Consider the following 23722-nt stretch of genomic DNA (forward strand, 5'->3'; position numbering starts at 1 on the left):
TCTCAGGGAGACCCTTGCGCCTGAGTGCTTCCCACATGTTTCCGTGATTGAGACGGTCGAAAGCTTTTTCGTAATCAATGAACACCAGGTAGAGAGGTAGAGAGAGATTTGCTGCAGAATGATACGGAGCGTGACAATATGGTCCACACAGGATCGTCCGGCACGGAATCCTGCTTGCTACAGTCGGAGAGTTGCATCAATCTTCTCCTGTATCCGGTAAGGATCGCTTTGAAGAGGACTTTGAGAACGGTACACAGCATCGGGGGCTTCACATTACTTAATAATTTGATTGTAACCATTATATAATTATTATATATTGCACGATGATTACACAAGTGTAGTACTTCGCATTACTGTCTACTGGCAAGATGCATGTGATTCTTTTGATAAAGACTGCAACTATTTGTCCAGCTATTTAAGAATTTTTAAGTTTTCCTTCAAAACTGATTAACATTTAGTATTATTTGTGCTATTTTTCAAGATAACTTGTTGGAAATCCTGAGGAAAACCTTATCATTTTGAAGAATTTTTCAACTCTAGAAAGAATTAAAGGTTTTTTTTCGAAATTGTAGCACACAAGTTCCGGCAAGGCTCATTGTTAGCGTCTTAAGCAGTTAAAGTTGTAAAGTGTTACGATCACCCTTACCGTAATCGGTCAGCCGAGGACCGACCCGCCGAGAGTCCGACTGCACACTAATTGCCATACCAATAAGTGATTGGGAGGCGGTGCCCGAAGCTCTTGACAATTAATCATAATTTCCTCTCCCGCTTTGACACACATGTGCACAACAGTGTATGTAATAGGAGGAAATCAAAGCTTGTTTTTCTCAGAGATGGCACCACCACATTTGAGGTAAAATCATTTTTCTTGTATGGACAAATCGCTGGCTTGCACTTGTTCCGCATCGCAGCGATTTGTACCCTGGGGTAAAAAGTTGCAAATTAGAAAGAAAATCATTCTCCCGATGCGTTTCTTCCGGATTCATTGCAGTTATAGAGAATTTATTGCACCACCATACAAATTTCAAGCTGTTTACCTCATTTTTCGTGACTGGGATTTTCCACCCGTGTTGTGCATAATGTTTTGAGTGGATTGGTTCTAGGCGGCGCCGCTGTATATGTAAAAAACACGTGGAACGCGAGCGCCATCTACGATCGCGTAGCGCAACCTACGTCTTTACTTTACACTGTTATCACGTTTACCGCATTTATCAGAAAAGCGCCTCTACCGGCACTCTAGCATAAACGCAGCTGATTACTTCCCATAGATGTTCATCTTATCCCATCCGAAGGAGGTTTGGATTGTGAAAAAAAAGATAACCATGTGCGACTGTGGAATCGAGTTGAGTTCTAGGCCTACTAGCGACGGATATAGTCGAGTGACTCCGTAGCTTGAAGGAATAGAAGCGCCTGTCTAGCGAATTGGGAGTCGTGAGTTCGAGTCTCACCAGAGTACGTGGATTTCTTTTCATAATTCAAATCTCAATTTGTTCATCAAGCACATGTTCTGTTGTGTGCACATGGATGTCAAAATATTTTCAACAGTGTAGTAAAACTCCCTTAAACTTGAAAGAGTATTTAGAGCAGCGGAACTTTTGGTTACTTGGGAAAATATTTGAGGGGCCCAGAATCAAAGGGGTGTAAGTGACCATTTTGTCAAGTTTGAGCTGAGCATTCTTTAAAATTCTACAGATTGCCAGCTCTCAGGAACTTAAGATTGTTTCTACGATGATTAGAAAAATTGCAATAAATCAGAGAAAATTGAGTTGATTTTGAAACTTCATACATTTTGTATGGGAAGAAAAATTCTCCATACCAAATATATCTATAATTGCATGGTTTTAGAGCATACAAATCCTTAAAACAGTCGCCATCTTCCATTGTGGGCCGCCACCTTGGATTTTGGGCTGTCATCTTGAATATTCTGGTTGCCATTTTTGGGCCCCGGAAAAATAACTTTGAACAGCCGCCATCTTGAATTGTGGGCCGTTATTATGAATTTTAGATTATTATATTGGATATTTTGGTCGCCATATTTGGACTCCGGATATCTTTTCCATACCAAGCATACCAAACCAGTTTCCATATTGAAAAGTGGGCCGTCATTTGCTCGAGACGCCATTATCAAAGAACGTAAACATGTTCAAGACTGAATCACAAATCGGTCACAATTTTATCATGTATGCACTGGTTGGTTGGGTTAGATATCAACAAATGCATTTCGCCAGAAACGTAGAATCAGTATCATATTTATCAACCACCTAGAAAATCGTTGAAATAGCCGAGAAGTATCGATGTGTTACCCAGTTCGTAAGCTGGTGAATCCGTGCCAATATTTTAAATTAATCGCGTCGGGTTTTCACTCGCGAACACTTCGAGTTACATACAATCTCCTGGATAATTCTTCTCAGTGGGTACTCCGCCTCGAAGTGGTGTGAGCTGGTTTTCCCTCGACTTCCCTCGATTGTTCGCTGATCGCTCTCACCCCCCGTCACTCATTCAATCATTTTTTGTCACTCTCCATCTTTAATTTTCGGCATTAAAGCAGACGACTTCACACTGGAGTTCATCACCCACTCCTTAGACCACCCCCCAGTGGCATGCACAATTCAAATGAACAGTTGGAAAACAAACTTTACAAAAAGTCTCCCTATCATCCCGCATCTATCATACAATTAGAGAATAATTAGGATGTTACCGTTCGGTAGCAACAGATTGAACTAAAGCAAACACTAGGTAAGGGACACACGGAGTATGCACCAGCGGATACCGAGAAGAAACTATTCTCACGAAAAGTTTTATCGCTAGGAGCAGGTATCCAACCCTCACCAACGACCGTAGCATGGTGCGATCAGAAGCTTGGTGACTCTAATCGCACGGCTACGAGGCTCCACAGAAATGTTAGAGGGGTATTTCAGGGGCATTGCGAGGTATTTCAAAGGGTTTCAGGGGTGTTTCCAGGAGTTTCAGGAAGGTTCCTAAATGCGTTTTAGAAGCGTCTCCCGGGGTTTCAGGAACGTTTCACGAAATTCAAGGGGTTTCAGGGACGTTTGAGGGGTTTACGCGGCGTTTCGAGGTCTTTTAGAGGTGTTTAGAGGGAAGGGGGGGGGGGGGTTTCAGGAATGTTTTTAATGTTTCAGAAGTCTGTGAGAATCACTAGGGACATTTTGCAGAGGGATTCCAGAAGATGCAGTGGTGTTATAGGGGGGGGTTACTTCAAAGAAATTTAGAGGATTTCAAATGATTTCAGGCCAAAACCAAACTTAAAAAACTGCCTTTCCGAAACCTTCTTCCTCTATAAAATGTCCAGAAACTCCCCGAAACCCTATGCAACGGACAGTCATCACAGATCTTCATCGAATCCTCTGAAATGTCCCTTAAACTCCTATAAACGCCTTATAACTCCCCAAAACTTTTCTAAAAATCCCTGAGACCCTCGAAAACGCCCTTAAACCGTCCCTAATGAGCCTCTAGAAACTCCTCTGATACCGCTTGAAACACTCCAAACACGGTCCAGAAACTTCTTTGAACTTCGTATAACCATTTAAAAGGCCCTTCAATGCTCCTGGAAACCCCCTCAAGCCCCACGAAACGTCATTGGAACGCTCCCGGGAACCAGTGATCCAAAATGTACTATCAAAAACTGTAGTTTGCATGATAATCGTGGATGTATGGTCTTGACTATCATGCAACAAAAACATTCACGTATGACCAGATGAAATATTCATGGGTGACTGTGACATTTTTTTAATCACGGCAAAAAATGTAGTGGATTTTCAAATTGAGTGAACTAATGAAATACCAGTGGTTCCAAAAACTGCGAACGGAACATGCGTATAACTTAGGAACCGGAAGTGTGAAGAAGCGGAGACAAAGATTTTCGGATGGTGCGTTCCGAGGGTCATAACCACCAATGGAGCAGGGGAACAAAAGTCAGTGGCTCCCAACTGAATAGTTACGGCCCACGTCTAACAAATCAAAAAGTCTCATGCCATACGGATATTTTCAGACCTGGCTAATTGAGCTGATGTTGATACCCGATATCCTAGGCCATTTTGGAATTAAATATGGCGCTTGGGGTTTCTGGGACAATACAGGGACACTACTGAGGGTTTCCGCCATCGTCAAAAACACCTTTGTAACGACTTTGAAATCAAATCCGCTGAAAATGCTCTGAAGCTTCTTGGAATGTCTCCAAAATCCCCCTAAAATCCCCAGAAACCCCATGTAACGCACCTCAGACCCTCCGAAACCCCAGAAAACGCCATGTAACGCCTCCGTAACGTTTCTGAAATCTGCCGAAAATGCTCTGAAGCTCTTTGGAATGCCTCCAAAATCCCCCTAATACCCCCAGAAACCCCATGTAATGCACCTCAGACCCTCCGAAACCCCAGAAAACGCCATGTAACGCCTCCGTAACGTTTCTGAAATCCTCCGAAAATGCTCTGAAGCTCTTTGGAATGCCTCCAAAATCCCCCTAATACCCCCAGAAATCCCATGTAACGCATCTCAGACCCTCCGAAACCCCAGAAAACGCCATGTAACGCCTCCGTAACGTTACTGAAACCCGCTGAAAATGCTCTGAAGCTTCTTGGAATGCCTCCAAAATCCCCCTAAAACCCCCAGAAACCCCATGCAACGCACCTCAGACCCTCCGAAACCCCAGGAAACGCCATGTAACGCCTCCGTAACGTTTCTGAAATCCGCCGAAAATGCTCTGAAGCTCTTTGGAATGCCTCCAAAATCCCCCTAATTCCCCCAGGAACCCCATGTAACGCATCTCAGACCCTCCGAAACCCCAGAAAACGCCATGTAACGCCTCCGTAACGTTACTGAAACCCGCTGAAAATGCTCTGAAGCTTCTTGGAATGCCTCCAAAATCCCCCTAATTCCCCCAGAAACCCCATGTAACGCACCTCAGACCCTCCGAAACCCCAGAAAACGCCATGTAACGCCTCCGTAACGTTTCTGAAATCCGCCGAAAATGCTCTGAAGCTCTTTGGAATGCCTCCAAAATCCCCCTAACACCCCCAGAAACCCCATGTAACGCACCTCAGACCCTCCGAAACCCCAGAAAACGCCATGTAACGCCTCCGTAACGTTTCTGAAATCCGTCGAAAATGCTCTGAAGCTCTTTGGAATGCCTCCAAAATCCCCCTAATACCCCCAGAAACCCCATGTAACGCACCTCAGACCCTCCGAAGCCCCAGAAAACGCCATGTAACGCCTCTGTAACGTTTCTGAAATCCGCCGAAAATGCTCTGAAGCTCTTTGGAATGCCTCCAAAATCCCCCTAATTCCCCCAGAAACCCCATGTAACGCACCTCAGACCCTCCGAGTCCCCAGAAAACGCCATGTAACGCCTCCGTAACGTTTCTGAAATCCGCCGAAAGTGCTCTGAAGCTCTTTGGAATGCCTCCAAAATCCCCCAATACCCCCAGAAACCCCATGTAACGCATCTCAGACCCTCCGAAGCCCCAGAAAACGCCATGTAACGCCTCTGTAACGTTTCTGAAATCCGCCGAAAATGCTCTGAAGCTCTTTGGAATGCCTCCAAAATCCCCCTAATTCCCCCAGAAACCCCATGTAACGCACCTCAGACCCTCCGAGTCCCCAGAAAACGCCATGTAACGCCTTCGTAACGTTTCTGAAATCCGCCGAAAGTGCTCTGAAGCTCTTTGGAATGCCTCCAAAATCCCCCTAATACCCCTAGAAACCCCATGTATCGCACCTCAGACGCTCCGAAACCCCAGGAAACGCCATGTAACGCCTCCGTAACGTTTCTGATATCCGCCGAAAATGCTCTAAAGCTCTTTGGAATGCCTCCAAAATCCCCCTTAAACCCCCAGAAACCCCATGTAACGCATCTCAGACCCTCCGAAACCCCAGAAAACGCCATGTAACGCCTCCGTAACGTTTCTGAAATCCGCTGAGAGTGCTCTGAAGCTTCTTTGAATGCCTCTGAAATCCCCCTTAAACCCCCTCAGACCCCAAGTAACGCCCTTGACACCCTCTAGCACGAGTTATCCGCATTTTTCTTTCGCAGTTTTCGGAACCACTGGAACTCCAACTCTACATTTCAAAACTGTCATTTCGTACGCCCATCATCTTGATTTGTGTTACAATCATGGTGCCAAATGCTACATTCATGGTAGACGACATTGATGCATCGACGGCAGCATGAATGTAGTGTGTGACGGTAGTATGCAACATTAGTCATGACGGTAAAGGCGTTGCGACGATAATGAAAAAAATGTACTATACGGTTCACTGCCCGGGAACACCAAGAAAATCTTTTTGGAAGCCTCCGAATCAGGCTTCCCAAAAGTACCGCATCATGATAGCATTTTAATGGCTGTCACACTCTTATTCCCATGACAGCCTTGTGAATGCATGGTTCATGACAGCCCACAGAATAAAACTCATGCGACCTACAACATCACTGTCGGGAACTGCTCACATCGTCTGCTTTCGATGTGCGTTCGTTCGCCGATGACAACCTCGGCTCTAGCCCAAACCGTCTCTCGTTGGCTGGACACGAAGTGACGAAAATCGCTGCGCTCGGCCCGAGCATTTTACTTCTGTTGAACGTGTCGAGTATCGTGGTATATCGCACGCTCAAAATTATCGACGCGTTTCATGTATTATGTATTTTTTCAAGTAGAGAATATGTACCTGTAAGTCTTATTCTAGTAGAGTATTTTGCATAGCATTATTTTTTATTGGCATGTGAAATGCACTGCCATGTTTTCAATATAAAAGAGAGTTGAATCTCACATCGGTGGTACATTTTAGCCAGATTACAATTTTGACAAACGCTGGCACAAACTTCTTTTCGCCCCTGGGGCATCTTGTGAAATGCATATCATGTTTGTAAAAAAATATTTATTGAGCACATATTTTGTGAATAACTTTTAGTGTTAAGCCATGTGCTCCCGTGACAGCCTATGACACCCTTTACGCGACAGCCGGCTTGGTTAGCCGAAGATTGTCATCGCCATGCGGCCAACAATACTCACGACGTTTCCTACTCGGCTCGATACGACTCGAGTATGCAACTGTCAGGCAAGCAGCCGAAGCAGCGGCTGTTTCAATACATCTTTCGCTCATGCGTGTGCGTGCTGTTGGCGATATTTCTCACTGATGGTGTTGCACACGGTAACGAGAGATGGTCTGCACACATAAGAGAGTGTCGATTCAGCCTTGCGCGGGCTGTTGCGAGAAGGATGTACATTTGGAAAGCCTGCTCCGAATACGCATATGAAAGTCCTACTCCAATTTTGTTATAGAATCAAATATTTATAAATGTTTTTGTTAGGGTGACAATGGGTATTATCGGCAGGTTTGTTCTCTTCGCCATGGAAGGTTTTTGTCAGCCAAATTGCCTGATACTTGGCCATATAATTCAGCTTAGTTGGGAAGGATTTGAGACCAACTCTGAGTTCAATAGGTTTCAAAAAACCCACAAAGACGAAGAGAACAAAACGGCCGAGAATAGGTAATTTCCCCTACATAGAATCAAAGACTTTAGAATATTCAAAGATACTACAATAGGATCTAGAATTTTCAAAGTTACTATTTTCTAAGGTTAGCTTTAGTCTGAAGTTATTTTGCCCATTTCAACGTAAAATCTTTTCCATAAAACGGAGCTCAATGTTGTTTTTTCAGAATTTTATGCAATCAACAACTAGTTGTATGAGTTGTTACAATTTTTTAATTATTAACGTAAAAATGCCGAACAGCTTGAAGAGTCATTTGCCATACTCAACTTAAAACCGACCAGATGCCTCTTTGCTCCTTGGGCTTTTTGAGGCTCTGGGAGTCTTGAAAGGCCTCTGTTTAATCGGTGACTCATAATCGCTTACCTGATCACCTTTTTTGTGGTTGCTCCAAACATGGTTTTTATTTGAACCTACCCATACAAGAAAGCACCCAGTCTAAACCCGCTACCGTATCGGTTTCGCTTTCCTTTGAACTCCCATTTCAGCTGCGGCATGGCAGCCAAGCGAGAAGTGCACGGCACCTATCTATATAAATATCTACTGCAAAACGGACTTGAATTTGGATTAAACATGCAGGTACTGCTGCGACTTACATCATCGCGGGCGATCTTTTTTGGCCGGCTGTGCCGCGGCGGTCGTGGTTTCCCTGGCGGTACGCCGGGAGCAAAAAAAGTCGCACTCATCCAAATGTAACGATCGGAGGAAAAAACAAGAGCGGCAAAGCCGCAAATAAGGGGAAAATTTAAACGTGAAACATTGGATAATTTTCGGAAATTGGTAATGTGAGACGGCTGTAAGTGGAATGATAATGTTTTCGCTTTTGGTGCGAAAGTGGTGATGAACAGAAAGGCTGTGATATCACTTGGAAAATATTTCGAAGTTTTATAATGAAGCGTCGAACTTGGAATGTAATGTTCTTCTGATTTGTGTTAATTCAACAATAATTAAGACATGTACACTTTTTAATTCATAACTTGCTGGCCGGTTATACATTTGAAAGGAAAGAAAACACTAATGCACGAGTGGTTCGACACCTTGAGTCGGACTCACGCGAGAGAAATGGAAATTTAGACCGTCAATTTCAAGTGAATACATTGAAATTGAATTAGTTTAATTGCACGATTGGTAATTGAGATTGAGAGTAATACACTTTTTAACACCAAAGTGAAGATAATGAAATTGAACTTCATCTTTCAATTGCAAATTTTTTTTCAAGTCAAATAATCCAGTATCCAAAAGATCTCAGTAAGTAGACTTCTCTAACTACGGTTTCAACAATTTCCATTCAAACAAATGTGTTTTAATAATTTTAAACATTTCAAGGCGTATATCCATCAGTCTGCAAATCTTCATCGCCGTTTCGGAGACTTGGTCGTTGTTGAGCTCCAACAACAAAAAATCATCATGTCTGAGACCCCCAAGCCTGGCAGTGGGTTTTCCATCGGTCTGTGAGGTTCGATTTCGGTTGCGGTCGAAAGAAAAGGAAACCAATTTTACAATGAAAATTAAATTAAAACAAACAATTTGCTCTGTTCAGCCAGGGTCGCTGAGAGAGCGAATGAGGAACTCACACATGTTGACGAGGCTAAATTAAATAGTTTTTGGGGGTGAATCGGTTACTAGGCTAGCGTAGACGATCAAGGTTTTCATAATCTCAATAAATTGTGTTTATGGCATGGAGATGCGTTAGGCCGTTACATAAGTGCTGCTGAAGTGAGATTTATAAATCTGGCGTTCTATTTGGATCGGTTGTATGTTTGCTGTGATGCACATGCTGATAAGACCTATTCAAATCGAACGCCAAAAATATTTTTTGTATGTATTGTTGATCGAGTTTATTTTTACATTTATGCGACTTTGTCTATACACCTATGCGAGTTAAATTGTCATGATAAGAAAATGTACCATGTGTAATCGTATAATCATCGCACTACGTATTCATTTTATACTTTTTGAGTTTCCTCGCACGTTTGTTATGATCATCGCAATGAAACATTAGATGGTCGTTTTGTTTGCAATGTAGTCATACCTTCAATGAGTTGATATGCATTCTCAAAAGACTTTACCGGATACAACAAGTTCAAAAATAACATCAAGTGAGAGAAAAATTGTCGCTCAGCCGTACATGTATGCGATAGTAACTTTAAAAAGTACTTTATACGATGTAACGCGTGAATCCTTATGCGATTCTTGGTTGTCTGGGTCTTTTATAACATAAGATCTTCTCATCTCGGACTCATTGGTACACTGACCAATCAGAGTTACACAAAATTGAGAACTATTTATACCAAATTGAACTCTCCTGAAGAACACAATTACTGATCGTGTCGTCGATAAGTAAAGTGCATTGTTGATGGGGTGATATTTTAAATAAAGTTCCACCAATCAAATAAAACGCGATCAATTCCATAGGTCAACGTTTACGAACAAATTATGCAAATATGGAATGTCTGCCCTTCCGCTCGTTACTTGTTGTGTCATTACATCCCTCGCGTCAGTAAAACAGCTGTAGATTGCATAATTTCTCCTCTCCAGCAGCAAATTGCATCAATCTTCCCTTTTAAATCGAGGATGTTCCACTCCAACAACTCGTAATAACGTCGATCGGTTATCAATCAGCCAGCAGTTACGGTCTATCACGAATCAACAAAAACTATAATAAATACTGTCTAGCGTCTGGTCTGATGCTCTTTCGACCACACCAAGACGCTGGTGCGCTGGTGTCATAAGCCAGCAGCCACACTCTGCCGCCGACCGCCGGTACCATACTCACACTGCTAACCTAGAAAGAGATTATTAACGCTCGATTTAAACCAATTAATACCTCCTGCTGCTATCAACGCCGAACGCAACTGACGCGTCTGATGGTGCTACCGACGGACGACCGCCGATGATGTTTGACTGTCTGAGATCAAAACATACGGAAGACTGAGGCTACTCACAAGGGAAGGGAGCGCGTCGATGAGTGATACGGTGGTGGTGTGAATGGTAGCTAGCGAAGATTGAAGATGGAGCTGAGGAACAAAATAATTGAATGAGGAAAATTGAAGCATCGACGAAATTCCGAAAAACAGATATGGTTGGGATAATTGAGCTTTGAAATAGATCACCACCCGCACCCGTGAATTGGATCTGATTGGTTTGGAATTTGTTGGATGGGGGTTTCCGGTATTTTGGTAGCCAGGCAGGCGGCGTTCTGCCGGTATTGACCTATATTCTGTGATGGTGAGGAAAATTGTGGGATAAGAAATGTTTCTTCTTTTATCGATCTGCAATTTCTGATATTCTGTGTTCTCTTTTTCATATCTTTCAACTTCTACCTTCAAGAGAGAAGAATATAATCTCTATTATTTAATTAAGTCTTTCATATCTACCCTAATCTTTATTACAAGTATTATTTTTGTGTCATATGTTCCATTTCAACTTGTAATTATTGTCTCAAGTTAAATTCACATTTGTAGTGCTCTGACGTAATAGGGCAGCATGCAGGGTGGACAATCGTCCTTCTCGTCACCACAGCGCATAGTGGCTGATTTCGTCATTTTAGCGCGCTTATTTAATAACTTTTTTAGCTATGATGTTTAGTGTCATGGTGTCTCCGAGAAAGTTTTTCATTATCACAAGCTTCTTGCTAAGAGATGAACCAGCCTAGGGCTGAAAATCTCTATAATAAAGAAATAATAATGATAATAATAATAAGGAGCTTCTTTTGAACGGCAGCCTATTTATTGCACCAATAAACAAACAGAAACGTTCCATAGAAAATCAAAAAGCGTTCCATAGACAAAAAACATATGCTCCATGAAAATGTACAATGTTACCCATAAATAATTGAAAACGTCCCATACTTTATAGAAAATGTACCGGTAAAACATAAAATTGTCTCATTAAAACTGCAATTTTGTACCAATAAATAATACTGAAATGCTCCACACTAAAACACAAATGCTCCATAATAAAATGCAAATGCTCCATGGAAAATTAATATTGTACCCATAGTAAATTGAATATTGCTCCATAGAAAAATTGAATTGCTCCATAAAAAGTTGAAATTACACCATAGAAAATAGATAAATGCTCCATAAGTATTATCAAATTACACCATAGAAAATATGAATTGCGCCATTGAAAATTCTCCATGGATAGCATATTGTCGTAATTTAAATTCGGCAGTGGTGAACTGCTTTACGTAGCACTACTTTAGTGGTGCAGATGTTTAAAGTTATGGAGAATTTTTAATTTTTTATGGAGCAAATCATATTTTATATGGTGCGTTTGTTGATACTTATGGAGCATTAATCTATTTTCTATGGTGCAATTTCAATTTTTATGGTGCAATTTAATTTTTCTATGGAGCAATATTCAATTTACTATGGGTACAATTTTAATTTTCTATGGAGCATTTGCATTTTATTATGGAGCATTTGTGTTTTAGTATGGAGCATTTCAGTATTATTTATTGGTACAAAATTGCACTTTTAATGAGAAAATGTCATGTTTCACCGATACATTTTCTATAAAGTATGGAACGTTTTCAATTATGTATGGGTAACATTGCACATTTTCATGGAACATATGTTCATTCTTTAGGGAGCGGTTTTTGATTTTCTATGGAGCATTTGTAATTTGTTATGGTCGCAATAACATTTTGCCCTTTTGAACTATTGTAGAAATTGATCAATCCCCCTAAAAGTGAGATAGAAAATTTAATTTTTCGAACTTTTCATGATACAAGGTTGGTGTCTTCACAAAAGTTGTAGAAAATGTTGTTTGGAGCAACTTTGTCGAAGACACCAAGTTTGTAACTCCGTTACTTTTCAAAATACGTTACGTTTTCTATCATCAGCCCCTTTAAAAGTTTTTTTTTATAATAACTTTTAAAAAATTGATTCTGAATTTTTCTCATGTTCTACAAAGTAATGGATACTGGTAAAATACACAACTTTGCCGAACATAACATCCCGCTAATTTTAAAAATAAAAAAAAGTTATAACGGGTTTTATAGTTTTTTCGGGCCATATTTCAAGCATATGTAATTTGGCTATAGGCAATTATATGAAAATTTTCTTTTACGCATTTGAAAGTACAAGTAATTGTCTCTCTTAGAAAGCCAAAATCATCGAACTGTTAGAGACTGTAAGATGGTCATTGTATTGATTGATTGATGTGTCTTTGTTTAAGAGACTTTCAGCCCATGGTCATTGTATATAACCGTTTATGTAACTTTTATATGGGATTTATTTATGTCTTCAACATACTTATTTATCAGTTCATGTCACCTTGCAGTTTAATTGTTATTGTAAATGTGTGAGAATGTATAGAAAGATTTGTGGTGTATTCTGGATTGTTCATGAAGTACGTTACTTGAAAACTTACCATCTATTTCTATTTATATAAAGGAATCTAAAAATTTGCCATTCTGAGACAACAGCTCTTGCACGATGACGTGTGGCAAAGTTTTCAAGCCTTGTTGCAATAGGGTCAAGACAAGCTAGTCGATTGACCTCCGTTATCCTCTTATGGGGCGGTAGGTTGAAGATCATCTTCAGGGACTTATTCTGTGTAACCTGGAGCTTCTGCAGGTGAGTTCGGGCGCAGCCTCTCCATATTGGAGTGCCGCTTGGAGAGCCATATTCCAGCAATGGAAGCACGACTTGTTTGTAGACGGCCCCCGAGCAAAGGCGGGTAACAAAATGATAACAAGTTCTGTTACCTGGTTATCATTCGTTTGATAATTGAGTTTGTTATCATTTAGGTTGAATTAAGAGCCAACATAACAAAAATGATAACCCGAATTTACTCCACGAATACCAAAATGATAAGAAGTTAAGTTATCATTGAGTTCAAGTTGATAACTAATTATGTTATACAGTATTTTATTCAATATTACATTTAGTTATCAACATGAAAAAATACAGCTGATTGATAACAGGTTTTGTTATCATTTGGTTATCAGTCAGAGCTATTTTACCGACCAAAATAGTAAAAATCTACTTTACCGACATAGTTTGCAGTTGAAAAAAGTTTCTTATAATTATAACTCATATTTTCAACTGTTGCGTCCAGTGGGTCTCGAACCCTGATCGAGTGATTACCGATCACAGCCGATACCCCTGTACCAAAGGGACTCAGTGAGAGGGAGAGTGGCTAAAGGCTACGCTTTCGTACTGCAGTCGCATTGAAGATGGAAAGGGGAATCTATTTTTAGATTCGAAGTCCACCAGACCCTCAGTTTTGGGAAAGCTTTGAAATGTTCGTTGGAAACTGATAACATATTTTGTTATCATTTAGTATATTTACGTTATCGCGAAAGATCAAAATCATTGATAACTAAATGTGTTATCATCTGATTATCATTAATTGGAAAAGATGATAACAAAAATAACAATATGATAACACCGATAACATAGTTGATTATCAAAGTGATATCACTTAGTTATCCGTCTTTGCTCGGGCCAGCTTCCCGAGCAGAGGGGAATATCAAACTAATAACTCACAAATCACATAATCTGTTTATATATCTTGTTTTGTTATTATTAACTTATCAAGGCATTAGTTTTCCATAAAATGTTTTGTTTGACAATCTTATTTTGTAATGATTAAGCTATTAATATACAGTATACACCCATAAAATAATATTTTAATCATATGTTTTATTATGGAACAAATATTGTCATTATTATACTATTGAGAGTATGTACAAATATTGATTAAACAATAGCACAACTATAAGAAGTTTTGAAATTGAAACTACATTATTCGAGATTTTGTTAACAGCACATTGTTTACAGCATACCGTGTGTTAGTTTCTCTAATTAGGACTGAACGAGATTTTCAGTTTATTTTTTTATAAACACTTCGATAATTATGACCTGTTTTATGTTTCTTTTTTAGTATTTAGTTACGTATATTCGTAGCTATTCCAAAGAAATTCGATGTAATAGACCTCAGAATGTTGTTTTACTCGATGAGTTTGTAGTTCATCACAAAAACATAGACTCATATTCATTTTTTATTTCATCATTAGGATTAAATGCCCCACACAATGCATAAATTTGCATGTGCGTGACTGACAGTAGTTTGACAGATTACCCCTAGGAAAACTATAAAAAACAGACCTCGACGGAACGAACGCCATGTATTCCAATCTTTAGATCTAGGATTGTTTTGAAGGGTGGTCAAAAAAGATTTTCCAATTCCAATTTTCCAAGACTTTTATCTTTTTGTAATTGTAGGGCAAATCGCCAATTATTGCACACCCTTTAACAGTTAGTTATGAGGTGTGCAACAATTAGTGAGTTTTTAAAGTATGCAATAATTGGCGATTTACTCTGTTTGTAATTGTCATTTTATTACAACGGTGGCCTGCTATCACAGACGTTTAGTCATAAGACTAATAATTCCAATCGTACACCAATTTAGCGGTCTATTTGGTAATTTGTTAGTTGGTTAACTGCCCCATTCGAGGTGCTCGTATCGTTTTTGTAGGTGGGAACAAAGAGCAAGCCATGCTTTGTTAATTTTGTATTATTAGAATTTTTTTCATCTTGTATTTTTTGTTGTGTAATTTTCAATTGATTTTATATAATAACTAGCAATGATATTTGATATGCTCTTAACGCTTGTTTTGTTATTCATATAGGGCCTATTTTGGGCGCTTGATGATATAACTTAGTCAATTTCAAACCAATTGATTTGAAGTCGTATAGGGTTAAATACTGCACGTAACTCATCATGTGTCAATTAGGTATAAAATTGATTTAGTTACAGCGGCAAGTGCCAAAAATAGATACAAACCCAAATGGTACAAGACCCTAGCATTATTAATAAGTTTGTTATTAATTTGATATCATGACTAATTTTGCTTTCGGATTGTTATCAATAACTTTAAAATAACATCATTTGTTATTCAAATATTTCCCAAAGTCATCGTTATTATGTTGTTTTCAAACTAACAAAACATGTTATTAAATTGGTCTTCCAGGAACATTTTTTTGTTATGATTTTTGTTATTTTGCCGCTTTTGACAACCAAGTTTATAACATAATATGTCAAGTTAATAACATAAACATAACTTATTTCATTACTCAGTTATTTTGTCAAAATAACACATTTTCTTATGCTGTTGTTATTCCCTTCTGATCGGGTTGCATGGAATGGAGAGCTTTGATCGTCGGTTTATTAAGGGGTACAGGTACAGTCAGAAAACTATTACTTGTGTTTTGATTGCATCTACCTTTATTTTCCACGTGTAGAGGTAGCTGGCATAGGCATTTAGCCCCCATTGGAGCTTGTTGACGAGCGTGCGGATCACTCCACCGACGTATGATATCGCCGAGTCATCGACGAAGAGCGACAGGGTTCCTCCAGCTGGTAGGGGAGGAATGTCAGACGTATACAAGTTGTATAGTATCGGCCCGAGGATACTCCCTTGCGGTACTACAGCGGGGATTGGATAAGGCTCTGATAAGACTCCGGATACGCTGACCTGTGATGTCCTCCCGTTGAGGTAATTGGTAATAATTTTCACCAGGTTGATTGAGCTGAATGTGGAAACGACCGACGGATTGGCAGAGTTATCCCTCTATGATTGGCTTTTCGGTCCGGATAAATTATAAGCGGGGTGATACTATTTCATCTGACGTTTCGACGCTTGGTTTGGGTCTTCTTCAGGAAGGTTATAGGGATACCGCTACGTTTGTAACATCCCTGAAGATGACCCAAACCAAGGGTCGAAACGTCGGATGAAATAGTATCACCCCGCTTATAATTTACCCGGACCGAAAAGCCAACCATAGAGGGATTTTCACCAGGTATGCTGGACAGTTCAGTTGCATTAGCTTGTGATTTAGGCCGGCATACCAAACGTTGTCGAGCACCTTCTCTATATCGAGCAACGCCATGACAGTGGTTTTGGACACGGCTTTGGACCGTTTTACCAGGTTGGTCACCCTCTGAAGCTGGTGTGGCCCCTTCTGAAGCCGAACTGAACATCGAGGAGTATATTATTCTCTTGCGCGTGTTCGAGCAATCTGAAGTAGATGATTTTCTCAAAGAGTTTACTGATTCAGGATAAAAGTCTAATGGGTCTGTAGCTAGCAGGACATGTAGGGTCCTTGCCCAGCTTGAGTATGGGCACCACTTTGGATTGGATACCTCCCAGGTGACAGGGAAGTACCCAACCTCCAAGCAACGGTTGAAGACGTTGGTCAACAGGGAAGGAGCCTTTAGACAAAAGGTTTTTCAGGACGATGTTGAAAATTCCATCTAACCCTGGGGCCTTCATGTTGCGCGTGTATTTGATTTGCTTCTTCAGTTCGGCCGACGTTACGCCCGATCTTCCGGGAAGCCTACCGGGGCTTGGAGAGATGGTTGACGCTGGCTGTCACCGACGCTTCTATCGAGCTAACTATGTCCCGACCCAGGTTAGGCAAAGCCAACTCAGAAAAAAATATATAATTAAAATTCAGCGAGAAATCATACACATAAAGGCGATGCTAGAGTCAGTGCACTTTTACATGAGCTATGATGTAAAATTACATTACCATCGTGTAAATTTCCGCCAACCATCGCATAAACCATCATGGATTCCAACCGGTTACGCGACACGGTGTGCGAAAAACCGGTATTAACAAATAAAAATGTCCATCAAAATGGCACCCGGCATTCGAAAGATATACTAATCTAGTATCTCCTCTGAAAATTTGAAAATGATTCATCGAGGGAAACTGAAGTTTTTGTGATTTTTTTTTTGTGATTTGAAGATTTTGAGCCATTTTTATAGGATTTTCTTATATGAGTAATTATGCGCGCACGGTGTGCCTGAAACCGCTATTAACTAAAATAAATGTACACCAAACTGACCCCCGGCATTCGAAAGATATACTATTATAGCATCACCCCCGAAAATTTGAAAATGTTTTATCGAGGGAGACCAAAGTTTTTACTGTTTGAAAGTTTTCCTCTATTTTCATAGAATTACAGTCAGGATTTGTTATACACGGTACCACCCACTTTACGCCCACCGCAACTTCTCTGCTGTCTTTCAACCAATTCCGTTAATTTTTGGAAGGTAGTTAGCTTACGATATGCCGCAACTACTCCCTAAAAAATGAGCTCAATCGGATATAAGGCAGTCGAAAAATCGCGGTTGGCGTAAAGTACCACCCACCGTGTATAACGAAACCTGACGTAGCTCATATATGGGAATATTGTCAATCGGTGCTTTTTATAACATAAACAAATAATAACACTGCTCGACAAAATTTTAAAAATGATCGTATTATGGGATGAAAAAAAAAAGGCTTTGGAACCCTAATAGTGTCATAGTAAAAGAATTTTCGAAAAATATTGGAATGGGACTTCACAGTTTATGATCAAAGTTTATATTGAGATCTTGGGATGTTCAATTGATATACGCACTAGGGTTTCTAGGGTCCCAAACCCCTATTCTTTTTTTTCTCATCTCATAACGCGAAACAATGTTGAACGGTGTAATGAGTTTCACAAATTCCAAAAGTACAATATTCAAACTACCTTTCTAAAAATTTAACTACATTTCATTGTGAGGAATGTAAATTAACATGGTTTGAAAATCTAATTAATATTCCATAGTTCTACCTGCTACTTGAATACAAATAAAAATGTGACACGCCGTGAGCGTTAATTACCTAAACTTCCTAAGAATTTTGCATCCGTTTTTTTAAGCACGTGATATGTTGGTATCATGTCGGTTAATTTGAAAACATTTCATGGTGAAACGAGAGTTAAAGCGAATTCACAGCCAAAAGTTTTGGTATTCCTAGGAGGCTTTGTAAATCGTTGGTATGATGTTTATGATATTGAAGCTCTTTAAGTAAACCTAAATGCTAATCATTTTCCTAGCAAGCTTTTATACATCATGCTATCAACGTGTTTTCTGTGAATTTGGAAATATTTCATTTGAATGATCATCAGTAACAACAATTTTAAGCTTTGATTCCAATTTCATTGGGGATATGCATACTATCGCTTTGTCTATAAACATGTTAAAAACACCTATTCAGTTTTGAAACAGTATCGCAAAAAGTGGGATATATAACAAAATATATATTCATTGCGAGGAATGATTACCATGTGAAATTGAAATAATAATCTTTGAAGTTACATACTATATTTTCAATATACTTTATCATATCTTATATTTTCAAACCACTGTAATTTGCGATCGTTTCAATGAAATGTTGTCAAATTTTCAGACAGAATTTGTTCGAACGTTGTATCTTTGGAATGGTGCTTGTGAAACTTAAAAATATTCGTTTATGATTTGAAGAGTCAATGAAACACTCTATGACAAAATTGCCATATATGAGCTAATTCTATGAAAATAGAGGAAAATTTTCGAACAGTAAAAACTTTTGATTCCATCAATGAAACATTTTCAAATTTTCTGAGGTGATGCTAAAATAGTATATCTTTCAAATGCCATGTGTCAATATGGTGTATATTTTTATTTATTAACTCATGTAAGAAAATCCTATAGAAAAGACTCAAAATCTTCAAATCCCAAAAAACTTTAGTTTCCCTCGATGAAACATTTTCAAATTTTCAGAGCAGATACTAGAATAGTATATCTTTCGAATGCGGGGTGCCATATAGGTGGACATTTTTATTTGGTAATAACGGTTTTTGGCACACCGTGGCGACTATTAGTGGAAATTTACACGAACGTAACGTAATTTTACATGATATCTCATGTAAATATGCACTAACTCTAGCATTCCCTTTATGTGCATGATTTTTCGCTGAATTTTACATGAATATTTTTTTCTGTAAGGAGCTGGATATTACGTTTGCTTTCTCGCTAGCTGTTTTACGTACTTTTTCTACTTCTCTGATTGGAGGCACAGATTTCGGTTTCGTTTTCAAAACTTTCGCGAGTTGCCAAAAGGGCTTAGAGTAGTTGGGTAAGTTTTAATGTCCCTGTCAAACTGTTTGTTTCTAATTTTCCCAACCCGAATAGAAATGATTTTGTTGAGTTTCTTGTAGTGTAGAGTATTTTCCAAGCTGGATTTTGATTTCTTTGAAACTGCCTTCTGATGCAGTTTCGATTTTAGAACTTACATATAACTGGTGTTGGGATGAAGCGCGTTTCCGCCTCTTCGATGGTGTCAGTCAGGTACTGAAGTGCAGCGTCGATGTCTTCAGTTGTTTCGAGCACTTGGTTCTGGTTGGTCCTGGCCTCGACGAATCGCTGTAGTTGGATCCGACGACGATGCTGTTGGCGCCGGTTGGTTTCGTGGTTCACCTCGAAGATAACTGGCAGATGGTCGGATGAGAGATCGGTGATAGCTACAGGCTTGGAGCAACTATCAACGATGTTGGTGATGGCAATATCCAACGTGGAATCGACTCCGGTCGGCGAGAAGAAGGTGGGCTCATCAGAGTGCAGAACAACGTACTGCCCGGCTTGGAGGTCGGTGACAAGCACTACACCATTCTGATTGTTTCTGGGGTTGCCCCAGATGAAGTAGCGAGCATTCAAGTCGCCTACGAGGAACTTACTCTGTTTCCGGGTCAGCTTCTGGAGCTCGTTCTTCAGACGGGTGGTTGTCCCGTCCGATTGCTTACACTGTGCCAGGCAATACGGCTGCGATGATTTCGATGGGTCCTTCGGTTGTATTCAGCTCGATGCCGACCGCTTCGATTATGGTCAGTCTGTAGTCTGAGAGGGCCCGAAACACGAGCTCCTTGCGTATGGCAATTGCAACACCGCCACCATGTTGATTGCCGGAGTCGAACCCGCACTCCGAGGCTTACGAAACGCCTAGACAACTGACGCCGCTAACCGCACGGCCACGAAGCCCATGATTGGATGATGATTGGACCCACGGGTTATTGGGTTCCGGATGATGCTGCTCATGGTTTGGGCCTTGTTGATTCCACCTGAAACCGGGCGAAGGCCCGTCGGCAGTGTTGTTCGCTGGTGGAGAACGTGCTCGTTGTCGAGGTAGAGGGGGAGCCGACGCTGGTGGCGGCAGTTCCGGGAGCATGCCGAGTTCGATGGTACCTTCCTTCTTCTTCTTCCTCCGTTGCTGCAGGTTGGCTTGGTTGTTTATCGTTGCTAGTGACCGGATTCTCTGGTACTCCTCTCGCTTGGGACACTGTTTGTCGGTCGACATATCAAGCATAACTTTTCAATCCGACGTAACTCGAGAATGTAAACAAATCCGGGTTTACTGCTGCATGCACGATTCATAAAGCAAATTGAAGAATCCACATCACAGTTTGATGATTTATTGCTTAATTTGTTTAACTAAGCATATTTTTCGAAACGACGTATCTAACTATTTTGATGTTTACAACTTTACTGATAGATACACCGTTTTGATATATGAGAAAACCAAACGACGTATCTAGCCAAAATCAAAAGTAACAGATACACCAAACTGGCACCATACAAAAGCGACGTATCTGGCATGACGTATCTCGAACCAACCCGGTGTATGTGTATTTTTGTCAAAATTCATTGTGAAAATGATATGGAATGAGTAGGTTTTGTTCTTTACCTAGTGCGTGCAATATCCCTGGTGATGTTAAGTACGAAAAAACTTATGAAAATTCTTTTTATAAAAAACTATTTTAGTGAAATGGTCGTCAACATTGACCATGAATTTACTCAGATCAGTGAAAAAGTTAGATACGTCGATTTGAAAAATTATGCTTGATATGCTCGCCGGCACAGTTGGAACTTTGAACTGACAGGCACCTTCGAGTTCGCAATCCTCGGTCCAGTGCTCCAGGGAGCAGTAGTTGCACTTTGAATTCAAATGGCAGTTGCGTGTGCCGTGGCCAAAGTTGAGGCACCGCATACATTGGGTGATGCTTCGGTTTGGTCCTTTGTACCGGATCCCACTTGACGATCACTTGTTTGATCGAGCGGATTGATTTCAGGGCGCCGAGGGTACTTCGTCGTTCGGTTCCGTCGGTTGACGGGGAAAACCGCCAGCGGTTGTTGATCGTAGTAGTCCCGGGATTCAGCCAGGATGACGTCTGTGTACATATCCGGAAGTCCCCGGATCACTACCTTGAAGGTTTTCTCCAACGTCACGTCGTGGGTGTAGAGTTGATCAGGTACGTCTTCGCCTTGTTATAGTCCTTCTCGGAAGCGATGATGAGCTTAGTGCCCATGCTGGAGAGCTTGAAATCAGCAGAAACACTGATCGCCTGCATTGTCCTCTTCAGCTTGTCGAGGGAAACCGATTTTACCACCAGAGGGGCAAGCTTTGCTTTCCTCGGCGGCGGCCCTGAGCCTGCAGCTTCGCCACCGTCGTGTTCGGTAGTAGTGTCATTGCGGAGAACCTTCCGCAGGGCAGACGTTGTTTTTCCGGATGTCTGGCCTACGCCGTCGTGCTGATCCTCGACTGGGAGCAGGGAGTAGACATTGTCGTGATTTCGGTTGACGCACGGTGAGCCAGCAGCATCGAGGCAGCCGGCTGTGCTGTTTCGTTTGCCCTTTTTCAACTGAGGGCTGGTGTTGGATCTGTTGGGAGAGAGGGACTTCTTCTTCCTCTTGCCCATTGAACTCGCGATGAACTTTTCCGTAGTTTCCTAAACGTGCTCGCTCTTCGAATGCTCACACAGGAATGAGGCAGCCCTTCAATTACTAACTGTGGAAGTGCTCAAAGAACTCTAAGTTGAAGCGAGGCAGACTAAGTCCCAGTGGGAACGTAGAGTCATAAAGAAGAGAAGAACATTGCCCGTGTGGGTTTTGCGGTTAGTCGCCATATTACGAAAGTAAACTGGTCCCTACCAATGCTTGGTCCCACTTTCGGTGCCATTACGAAATTTATCGAAGTACTACAAATGCATATTAAAATAGAGCATATTGTAGTGGAACACTACAAATGCGTAATAAATTATGACATATAATGTGGACATGTACAACACAGAACATATACTGCCGTGAATCGCATATCAGTCCCATCTGCTGGATTTGCATCCATTTGCTGGATTTCCTATGCAAATGGACAGATATGCGATTCACGGCAGTATAGGGTCTTGTACCATTTGGGCAGGTGTACCTATTTTGGGCACTTGCCGCTACAAGTAAGTCAATTTCATATCAAATTTTTGGCACATGGTTGGATACGCACAGTATCTAAATCTATGCAAAATTTCAAATCAATTGGTTTGAAATTGACGTTGATGTCCCTGTTGGGAAGGATCTACACATGTCTTCCCGAAATGACTTCATGAAATGACCTGAATGTTCGCCATGAAAATGATACAGATGAGATCTCATGATGCTCTATTACGCCCTACAAATGTGAATTTAAATTGACAATAATTACAAGTTAAATGAGACTCACAAAAAGCTTGTTATACAATGGACGGCGAAGTAGGGGGGCAACAAACTTTATACCAGCAGAGGACATCGTAAGATGGAGTAAGGAACGAATTTGTAAAGCTCACTGAGAGTTCTGCGTAGGGGAACAGAGCCCAAGATGGCGTAAAATGGCCCAACTCATAAATGGTCCTAAATGGGACTTGATCATTACTACAGGTGAATGGTGTCAAGATATGTTTGCATTAAACATTCTTCTAGAAGCTAGGTCGCCAAACCCACGGAAAATCTTTTGATTTCCCAATGAAAATTGGCAACTTCCGGTTTTTTGTGCTTGCAATTAAGGTTTTCTGGTGATTTTATTACCAGCCAAGTGTTTCCAAGGAGATTGAGACGCACATGGAGGCGCATGGTTGTTGATGTCAACGCTATCAATGTTAGGGGTCATTTAAATATGATGAACATCATTTAGCGGTGAGGGGGTGACACTCCCTGTATTGAGTATACGAAAAAAGCGGGGCAGCTGGGTGAAATAGAGACGAAAATGGCCGAAACATGATGTACGTAATTTTTGAATGTTTTCATGAAGTAGCATCTTACTCCATGGTAGATGGCCTTTTTGCATCACTTCCGTTTTACGAACCAGTTTTTAAAATCGCTAAAAATCGATGAAATTGCATTAGTTTAGTGCTGTTTAGTGTATATTTTTGCTGAAGTATCGAGCAAATATTGTCTAGTTGCTGTTACCACTTTGAAAGCCTAACAAATGAGGCTATTTATCATAGAAAACGATGAAAGTTTGAAAAATGGCATCTTACTCCACTTTCTCCTATACGTCAGTGGCATCTTATCTTACCCCATGGCAGATGGTCTTTTTGTACCACTTCCGTTTAAC

General features: G+C 40.6%; 1 protein-coding gene across 4 annotated transcripts in view; it reads left to right on the forward strand.

Annotated features, from left to right (window-relative positions):
• Window positions 1-23722, forward strand: part of LOC109426944 (titin-like) — a 202133-nt gene that overhangs the window by 175511 nt on the left and 2900 nt on the right. The gene's annotated exons all lie outside the window — the stretch shown is intronic.

Source organism: Aedes albopictus, chromosome 3 (assembly GCF_035046485.1).
Source record: "Aedes albopictus strain Foshan chromosome 3, AalbF5, whole genome shotgun sequence".
Lineage (NCBI taxonomy): Eukaryota > Metazoa > Arthropoda > Insecta > Diptera > Culicidae > Aedes > Aedes albopictus.